We start from the raw sequence: 10,155 nt of genomic DNA on the forward strand, positions 1-10,155 counted from the left end.
AAAATCTTAAAATGTACCTCTCTGATTTTATTAGAGATGCAGAATTTTTCAAGGAGTAACCATGCTCTCTGAAAAAAATTGGTCAAGAAATATGTACATCTAGGCGATGTATATACTTAATAATGTAACATTCACTTTATATATCTACTGTTACATTTTTTTGTCAAGAAAACAAACTCCATCCAATAAAAGTTTGGACATAATTGTTTTCCTCTCATAAAAGCATAGATATATTTGAAATAAATGCACATAACTTGGAGACAAACTTTTGATGACAGAATTGAAAGATCTGCTGGCAGAGGAAAACTATACAAAGTCATAAATTAGTGAACATCATCTTTAAATAAATCCAAAACAAAGACAATACCTCTGTCATACCACTTGTCAATAAAAAGAGACTTTCCACGGATTAAAATAATTTAATTATTCCAAAGAATTTCTTTGTGGGGAGAAAAGTTGTGCACATAACACAATTTCCAAGCAAGTAAAGCTTGTTGGTGAAAATCAGAGAGAGAAATCGGCAATTTAGAAGGCGTGAAATTGCATTTTAAAAGAAAATCTAGACCACCTAATCTATGAAATATAATATTGGGGATATAATACCAAATTGAATTATTACAGAGACATTTTTTTAACCAACCAATTCTAAATGAACGAACTAATTCTTTGAAATCCAAAACTTCCAATCCGCCCTCAGAATGCCTGTTAGACAAAACAGATTTCCTAATTTTATGGGATTTATTCTTCCAAATAAAATTCAATAACATTTTATGTATATCATCAGCAATTTTGTCACTAACAAATAAAGATAAAGCAGGGTAAACGGGACAATCCCTCTGCTTTAGATATAAGAACTTTGCCATAGATGCATAGATCTTTGAAGCCAAGAATTAAAGATTATTCTAGTTTTCTTTATTTTAGGAGAAAAATTTAGATGCTGACGAGTCAATCTATCTTTAGTAAGGACAATCCCCAGGTACTTGACACAGTCTTTAACTGTATGTATTGATGCTTGTTGGGTATCATAGAGACAAAATAGTTCACACTTTGATAAATTTAAATATAAGCCTGAGCCTTCAGAGAAAGATTGAATAATATAAATACTTAAAGGAATTTGACTTTGATCTTAGTATCGTCAGCAAGTTGAGATATTTTAAATTCTTGACCAAATACAGAAATACCTTTCAAAGTGGGAGTTTGTAAAATATTAAGTGATAACAATTCAACAGCCAAAAGAAAAAGAAATGTTTATTGTATGGTTACCTATCTTTCGTCTCTGAAGCGTACACTCAAAAGAAACATGTTGTGTTGTACTCACCACCACTAGAGGGAGATATTGGCTAATGGCTATTCACTTTACTTCCTTGATTAGGGTGACAGAAAGCTGGATTTTACCGAGCGTCCTTCATTTAAATATATTGTAATATCACGTTCTTTTTAAATACTTTCTCTGGATAAATGTCTTAATCGATCATCATTATTTTTCCTTTTTAAAAACTACTATAGCAAGTTAGGCTACTACAGTTTTCACTGCCTTAAACCCATAAATTAATAGTGTACTAGAATATGTCTGTTTTTTATTTATTAATTTAGTTAATGACAAGGATGATTAATACACCTTTCTTCAGAACGCGGAAGTTCCACGTGATTCATACCGGAAGCCTGCTGCACCGTGAGTGTTTTAATTAATTATATTTCCAGATTTTGTTTTCTTAAGTGGCAGTTGGCTCTCTCTCGCTCTCTCTCTACACCTCCCTCCCTCTCTCTGTTCTATTAATAAAAATAAAAAGTGGCCAACATGCCTGCATTTAAATCCCCTACATCAGCTCCAAGTTTTACATTGCAGTTCTGTGGCTTTGCTGTCAACAAAGGATATCACATGCCCTCTTACACGGTTGTGTTAAAGCTCATTTGGGTGTTCATGTTTGTTTGTTTGTGTTTACATAGCTGAGTTAGGCTGCACTGAGGTGGTTCTGTGCCTGCTTGAAATTCTGTGCACAGACAATATGTAATGTTAGTGGCAGGCTATTATGACAGCTCTGACCCACCTCAGCCCTATAGTATCAAACGTGGTTTAAACCATCAATTTCATAACATTACTTGTAAAAACAATTGAAATTTCTATGAATGCATTTATGTCACCCCTGCAGCATTAATCAGCCTGTGCAATCTCAACTTTTCACTGCATATGCCATTTCTGATGCTGTACTGATATGGTTTTACTGCAAACTGCATTGTATGAATTATTTTTGTGTACACATCTTGGGAAAAAGGTTGGACTTTTGTTTAAGCCTTTTATTGGTTAATTATGCATTACAAATTCGATTGAAAGTCCTAATTAAGGTTTTTGACATAGCCTACCAAAAGATACATAACTGTCATTTATAAAATGTGACTTTAAAGGACCTGAAACTTATACTGTACTTGATCATTTAAACTTGCATTGGTTCCAAATTGCACTGGAACCTAATTACCTTAGAAACGATTTATTCAAGGGACATTCGTAAAGTTACAGATGAAACATCCCAGTTTGCCTCTTCTCATTTAATTAAAGGCATCCTTTTCATTATATCTCATAATGAGCACATGGCTGACTCACCCTGGTAAATATCGTTTTTGCTATCATTTTAGCCAATATATAATGTATTCCAGGCACAGAGAGAGGACTAAAAGCTTTCTGAAGGGACTTGGTTAAAAAGTGCTTTTCATCAGGAGGCTTCAAATTAATATGAACATTACATTCTTAATGAATTTCTGTGCTTTCTCGTAAGGTCCAACTCCCACACCATCCGAGCTTTGAAACCAGAATGCAGGTCGTTCGTTCTCAAACACCTCCCAATATCAGCACTCACTGTGCTATATGAAAACTTTCTCTCAGTAATTGTTTTAGTGGCTGGGAGTCATTTCAACCTGGCACATACAACATGCAGAGTGAAATGGCTACCCAGCAGAGTAAAAGGCTGAATTGCAACCAAGCTAGAGCTGTGTGCCGTGTGCCAGCATCAATCACACATACTGCAGCTGAATGTTCACTTCTGATCAAAATTATGGGGAGAAAATATGATTTAAAAAAACCATTATGCTTACCAAGACTGCATTTATTTAATCAAAAGTACAGTAAAACAGCTACAGTATATTGTGAAATATTATTATAATTTATAAGAACAGTTTTCTGTTGCAATATATTTTTTAATTGTAATTTACTGCTATTCCTGTGATGGCAAAGCGTAATTTTCAGCAGTGTCACATGATCCTTCAGAAATCATTCTAATATGCTGTTTTGGTGCTTAGTTATCATTGATACTCGGTTATTAATAATAGTTCTCAAAGTTTTTGCTGCTTAATATTAATATCTATAATAATTAATATTTGGTGGAAAAAGTATTTGACAATGTTATTGTTTTTGATGAAATAATTTTAGCTTTGGTGAGCATAAGAGACTTATTTCAACAACATTAAAAATCGTAATTAGGCCTATTCCAAACTTTCGACCAGTATAAACATAGGGCTGTAGTTAAATCACACTGCTGATTGTCTTCACTAAGCTGATATGCTCAGAAAATAGGCAGGCTTCATGGCAGCAAGTATCTTGGCGAGGTGTCGTGGACTGGTAAACTAAGTTAAAGACTTCAAATAAAGCTCTGGAGACAGGTTCTCCTCTAATGAGCCGCAGTTGGTTTCCAATAAATCTCTCATTCCATATTAGTGCAGCGTGCCTCTTATCACTGTATGCCAGGGCTGTCTCACCCCATAAACCACAGCCAGAGATACACCGTGCTTTACCTTTAGCTGTGGATCAGTTCATTTTCACTGATCTCAAGGAAAAAAAGAGAACATGCACAGTGTGATTTTATTTGAATGTTATTGATAAAAAAAAAAATTGAGGGAACCATTAAAAATATTTGTGGGAGAAGTTGCGATTGCAATGTTGGATTTTTCACCGTCTGCATCTAATGAACTTTAGTGGATAAAGGAGGAAAAATGTTTTAGTAACACAGTGAATGGCTGTTGATTCCTGGGGGAAATCAGCATTGTTTCTTTGCTTGTAATGGCTGCCTGGAGGATGCTAATTACATCTTAATGTTGACCTCTTGCTTTTAAGTTCATTGAGCACTCATTATAATTAGCTATAGTCATTATAGACCTCATCTCTGTCTTATCATCTGCAGATAAGGTTTGCCATTCAGCTGATCGTGTGTGTGGAAGAAGATGTGTTCAATTTTGTACGTGTTACACACTAGCTGGTTATGTTCAGGAAGGGCTGACACCTCTAATTTGGCATCTGTTCTCTGACCTCCTCACTTGCGTCACACTGGGATTTCCTATTGATTGTTCGTTGCTGAATTAATATCATGCAACTAAGACATTAGTTCTGTAGTAAAATACTAGTTAATGAAGCATACAAATGTTGTTGGACCACAAAACAAGACCATGCTACTGCTTTTTGCATGCTTGCTAATTAATTCTTAAAAATAAAGATTACATCCTGATGCCATTAGAACCAATCTTATTCCTTCTCTCTCTCTCTCTCTCTCTCTGTTGCATGCTAGGAGTCGGGTGAGAGCGGTGGTGGTGAGAGCTTTTTTTTTTTCTTCCTTTTTTCTCTTTCCCAAAGTTGTATGATTTGGAAAGAGTACATTTGAAAAAGCATTGTCTTTGGGTTGTGTGGTAGGGTGGTGTCTTTAGCCGAGACGCCATCATTATCACTTCGTAATGGTTTCAGGTGTGTTACTGAAGACAATGCCACAGTGGAAGATGTGCTTGGGGATCAGATTGGTCATCTGATTTGGTCATCAACATTTTATCTGCGTCACGTATGAATAAAGCTGTTGTGGTATTTTTAAAAGAACAGAATTTAGTCAATCGTTTAATAGTGAGTGGTTTCGTTATTAATGGAGCTTTTGTACAACTTTCTCCACTTTACGCACCGTCCACAAAAGTCACGATTTCAAATGTCCCGCCATTTGTATCTGATGAAGTTTTACAGCGCGAATTGGCACGATTTGGGAAGGTTGTTAGTCCTTTCAAAACTATCTCGCTTGACTCTAAACATCCTTCGTTGAGACACGTTGTGTCTTTTAGGAGGCAAGTTTTTATGATGTTGGAGTCTAATGATAATACACACTTTTCGTGTGAAACATGAGGGAGGATCGTATGTGGTGTATGCAACCACCGGCAGTGTACGATGTTTTGAGTGTGGAGACATTGGACACAAGCGTCTTGCGTGTCCGCACAAGAGAACAGGTGCAGAGAGTGCGGCAGGCTCAAGGGTTGATGCTTCAGATAAAATCGAAGATCTGGCTGAGGCCGTTCGAGATCCAACTATTGAGTTGTTCCAACTATTGAGGTGAGTGCTGTTAATGATGATGCTGTTGTATCTGCTGAAAATATTGAGTCTGTTCCCTCAGTTTCTAATGATGTTTGTGCTGATGGAGATGTTGCAGTAAATTTGGAACCTGGTGATAGTGCAAACACTATAGTGTCTGATGTTAAAACTGATGATGCAGTTCCTAGTATTAGTGGTGATAAAAAGTTGGAAAATAAGGAAGGTGTAAGTCAAGCAGAATTGTGCTATAATAATGAGGAAATGGAGGATGTGTTGTCTGATGATTTTGAGTTGCAGGAAGATTCTCAGTGTGATGATGGTAATTCACAAGGAACTGTACTCAGTTCAGTTCTAGCTGATTTTTCAGGCGGCTTTAACAAAGACTACAAAGCTTTCTGGATGAAACTTATGGAAAACAGATTAACATAAAATAATTATTTCCTGATTTAGACAAATTTGTTGAGTCTGTTACTTTTTTATCAGAGAAACGTTGGAATTGATGAGCTTAGTGAGAAGAAATGCTTTAGGTTGAGAAAACATCTTACCACTATAAGGAAATGTAAAGAAATGGATAGGAAAAAGAAGGCCAAAAATTGTGTATTGTAATACGTTTAATGTAACCATGTACAATGCACTTTTTCTGTGTGTATGGAAACTTTAATTATAGGTTCTCTGAACATTAATGGTGGGAGGGACAGCTCTAAGTGTGCTCTTGTTAATGAAATTGTTGAACAGAAGAACCACAAAACCAGTCTTAAGTCGCTGGGGTATATTTGTAGCAATAGCCAAAAATACATTGTATGGGTCAAAATTACCATTTTTCTTTTATGCCAAAAATCATTAGGATATTAAGTAAAGATCATGTTCCATGAAGATATTTTAATTTAAGTAAATTTCTTACTGCAAATATATCAAAACTTCATTTTTGATTAGTAATATGCATTGCTAAGAACTTCATTTGGACAACTTTAAAGGCGATTTTCTCAATATTTAGATTTTTTTGCACCTTCAGATTCCAGATTTTCAAATAGTTGTATCTCGGCCAAATATTGTCAGATCCTAACAAACTATACATCAATGGAAAGCTTATTTATTCAGCTTTCAGATGTATGACTCATTTCGAGATTGACTGGTTTTGTGGTCCAGGGTCACATATACAGTCTTCAGGCTCATTGTCTAAACCAGTGGTTTTCAATCCTGTCCCTTGGGACCCACAGCTCAGCAAATTTTGCATGTCTCCCTAATTTACACACCTGATTCGGATCATCAGCTCATTAGGAAAGAGTTCCATGAACTCAAATGAGTGTGTCAGATAAGGGAGACATGCAAAATGTGCAGAGCAGTGGGTCCCGAGGGACAGGATTGAAAATCATTGGTCTTAACTGTTTAAAGATTTTAAACTCTTGGATGTGTGGAGAATTAAACACCCTACTGATAGACAGTATACTTGGGTTAAGGCTTTTGATAATAGAGTCAGTGCAGCACGGTTGGACAGATTTTATGTGTCAAAATGTTTTAGTAATCGAGTAACAGACTGTTGTGACTGAAATTTGTCCTATAGGATTTTCATATCATCATTTGATTTCTATGACAATTGTTATGTCTAAGTTACCTAAGAAGTCTTCATATTGGCATTTCAATGTTAAGTTGCTGCAAGATGCTGTTTTTGTGATCATTTCAAATTTTTGGGGGAACATTGGAGAGGAAAAAAAAAAGCAGTTTTGAAAATTTAAAGCAGTGGTGGGACATTCAAATAAAAATGTTTTATCAACAGTATACAGCTAATTCTAGTAATAGAGTAAAGAATGTGATTTGAGACCCTGGAAAAAAAAAAATTATTTAAAAACAAATTAATTTAATAGAATCTCAGTTGATGGATACATATGACTCTACTTTATAGAAACTTGCAAAAAAAGAAAAGAGAATTGAGTTTGGTTTTAAATGAGAGGGTGAAAGGAGTTCTGGTGAGCTCTCGTTTTCTATCTCTGTCAGAGATGGATGCTCCAACTTCTTTTTTTTCTTTAATTTGGAAAGTAGAGTGGCTCAACAGAGACAAATGGGATGGGAGGGTGACCTCTAATGTTTGGGAAATGAGGAATCATACCGTGGATGACACAACTTTTTCAAGGTCTTCCTCAGCTGGATTGTGACTCTAAAATTGCTTTGAATGCAAATATAACATTTAAGGAACTGCTGCTGTTGGAAATCTCAATATAGGACGGTCCCCTGGAATGGATGGACTGCCAGCAGATTTCTGTAAGAGTTTCTGGAGTTTTTTTAGGCAAGGACCTTTTTGATGTTTTTTTGTGAATGTATATAAAGGATGGTGTTTTGCCTACTTCCTGTCAATATGCTGTTTTATCACTGTTGCCAAAAAAAGGGGATCTAGCTCTTTTAAAGAACTGGCTTCCTGTTGAACTTCTTACAACCGAATACAAAATATTCTCGAAATGCTCGTCAAATAGACTAAAAAAATATTTAGAGCTGATTGTACATAGGGATCAGTCATATTGTGTTCCAAAGAGGTCTGTTATGGACAGTTTATTTTTAGTATGAGATGTTTTGGAGATATGTAAAGCTTTTAATATGAATGTTGGTTTGGTCTCTTTGGACCAAGAGAAAGCTTTCAGTCGTGTTGAACATGATTATCTGTTTAATGTGTTAAAATGGTTTGGTTTTGGTGACAAATTTGTAAAGTTGATACAATTATTATATACTGCTTGTGTGGTTAAGGTGGGGGGTGGTTTGAGCCTTTTCCTATACTAAGAGGAATTAGGTAAGGCTGTCCACTATCTGGTCAGCTGTACAGTTTAGCAATCGAACCGCTGCTTTTTAAACTTCGAGAGAAACTGTCTGGTTTTTATGTGTCTGGTTATTCCTTTGTCTCAAAAATATGTCTTTCTGCCTACGCTGATGATATTACAGTTTTGTTAATCATAATGAGGATATTAAGAGACTGTTTGAAGTTCTTAATTGTTATGAGAAAGCTTCATCAGCTAAAGTAAACTGGAATAAAAGTTAAGCATTCTGGGTGGGGCAGGGGAAGTGTGAAAATCTCCCACAATTGCCATGGGACCTTAGGTGGGGCAGAGAAGGAATTAAATTGTTGGGGATTTTTTTGGGGGTCAGACAATTTCCAAAAGTTAAACTGGGAGGGTACAGTAGAGAAGGTGTGCACAAAGTTGTCTAGATGGAAATATTTGCTACCTCAGCTGTCTTATAGGGGAAGACTATTGGTGACCAATAATTTGCTTGCTTCTACTCTTTGGCACAAGCTAATGGTGTTACAACCACCTGTGGGACTAATAGAAGAAATTCAAAGGAAGCTTGTGAGTTTTTTTTTTTTTTTTTGGTCTGGACAACACTGGCTTCACTCTGCTGCTTTGTTCCCTCCTGTTCAAGAAGGAGGTCAAGGATTGGTGTATATAAACTCCAGAATAATGACTTTCCATTTGCAGACAGTTCAGAGACTATTGTACCACAATAATGCATCCCGGATGGAAACCGCCTTTGCTCTCCTTAGGAGGGCAGGAGGTATGGGACTGGACAAACATCTGTTCCTAACGCAGCTCCAAGATGACGATTGGGTGGATCTTACATCATTTTATAAGTCAACTTTGGAAGCATGGAAAGTGTTTACTAGCTCATGCTCATCAGATGAACCTGCTGGTTTGTGGCTATTTGAGGAACCAGTCTTTTTCAACTCTTTGTTACAATCAAGACTGAAGTCTGCCCAAAGTCTGCACTCACGTTTAATTGCTGCTGGATGTATAAAGCTGGGACATGTCTTGAGCATTAAAATAGAGGATTTGAGTGAAAGGACTGGGGTGAGATCTTTGCGACTGCTAAAGAAAGCTATTTCTGAGATTTATCAGTCTTTGGATGCAGACTATAAAACTTTCTTAAATGATCCAACAAAAATGTATCAATGGAGGAAGGGAGTTCCTTATGTTTTTCCCTCATTAAAGGTAACAATTGCTATGGGGGAGTGGGAAGATAATAAACTGTCTTTTGTCATTAAAAACCCCTCAGTTGGATGAATTTGAAGAAGTAAAGAGGAAAACCCTTTATATTTCCTGTGTGAAGCCATCTAATGGTCATCTTTTGAGAGGAGTTCCAGCAACAAAATGGACTGAGTTCTTAGGAACTAATTCTTCCCATAGAGGCTGTTGGCGGTCCCTATGTAAACGACCAATTGACAAACAAACGGGCAACCTCTAATGGAGGATTGTACATGGGGCCATAGTCACAAACAGACACGTGGTGCACCTTAATCCTTCGGTAGTGGTGGGTTGCCCTTTTTGTTTCGAATTTGAAACAGTTTTTCATTTATTTGTACAGTGTTCTCGGTTAAATGAACTTTTTATGCTTTTATCCCAATGGTTTGCAGGAATTGGTGAAGCTTTCTCTTTTGAAATATTTATTTATGGTCCAAAATATTCAGCAAGTAGGAAAAATATGCTGACTCTATTGAATTTTTTTTGTCTGGTACAGCAAAACTTACAATTTGGAAATCTAGGAGAAAACTAATTGTTAGGGCAAGTTTCATTGAATGTGTTGAATATGTTTAGAGGACTGGTGGCAGCTCGTCTTAGGATAGAGCATGCTTATTATAAATTTGTAAAGTGTGTAATAGATGTTTGGGGGATAAATGAGGTTCTATGTACAGTTAATGAAGATAGTGATTTGTTGATTGCTTTAAAAAAACATGGAACTTTTATCATTTTTTTTCATGTTTAATTATTTGGTTTGTGTTTTTGAAAGGTTATTTCTGTGATTGAAAATACTATGTTTTAATAAAGGTGCCATTCAAATTCTCTCTCTCTCTC

The 10,155-nt window shown here is 36.1% G+C and overlaps 1 long non-coding RNA gene across 1 annotated transcript in view; it reads left to right on the plus strand.

The window, feature by feature from the left end:
* Positions 1-1,426: 1,426 nt before the first annotated feature.
* LOC131553703 (uncharacterized) overlaps positions 1,427-10,155 on the plus strand; it is a 64,793-nt gene continuing 56,064 nt past the window's right edge. Inside the window, exon 1 of the long non-coding RNA XR_009274235.1 lies at positions 1,427-1,672. This is a non-coding gene — a long non-coding RNA (uncharacterized LOC131553703). The remainder of the gene's footprint in view (positions 1,673-10,155) is intronic.

The sequence above is a fragment of the Onychostoma macrolepis genome, chromosome 14, assembly GCF_012432095.1.
Source record: "Onychostoma macrolepis isolate SWU-2019 chromosome 14, ASM1243209v1, whole genome shotgun sequence".
Classification (NCBI taxonomy): Eukaryota; Metazoa; Chordata; class Actinopteri; order Cypriniformes; family Cyprinidae; genus Onychostoma; species Onychostoma macrolepis.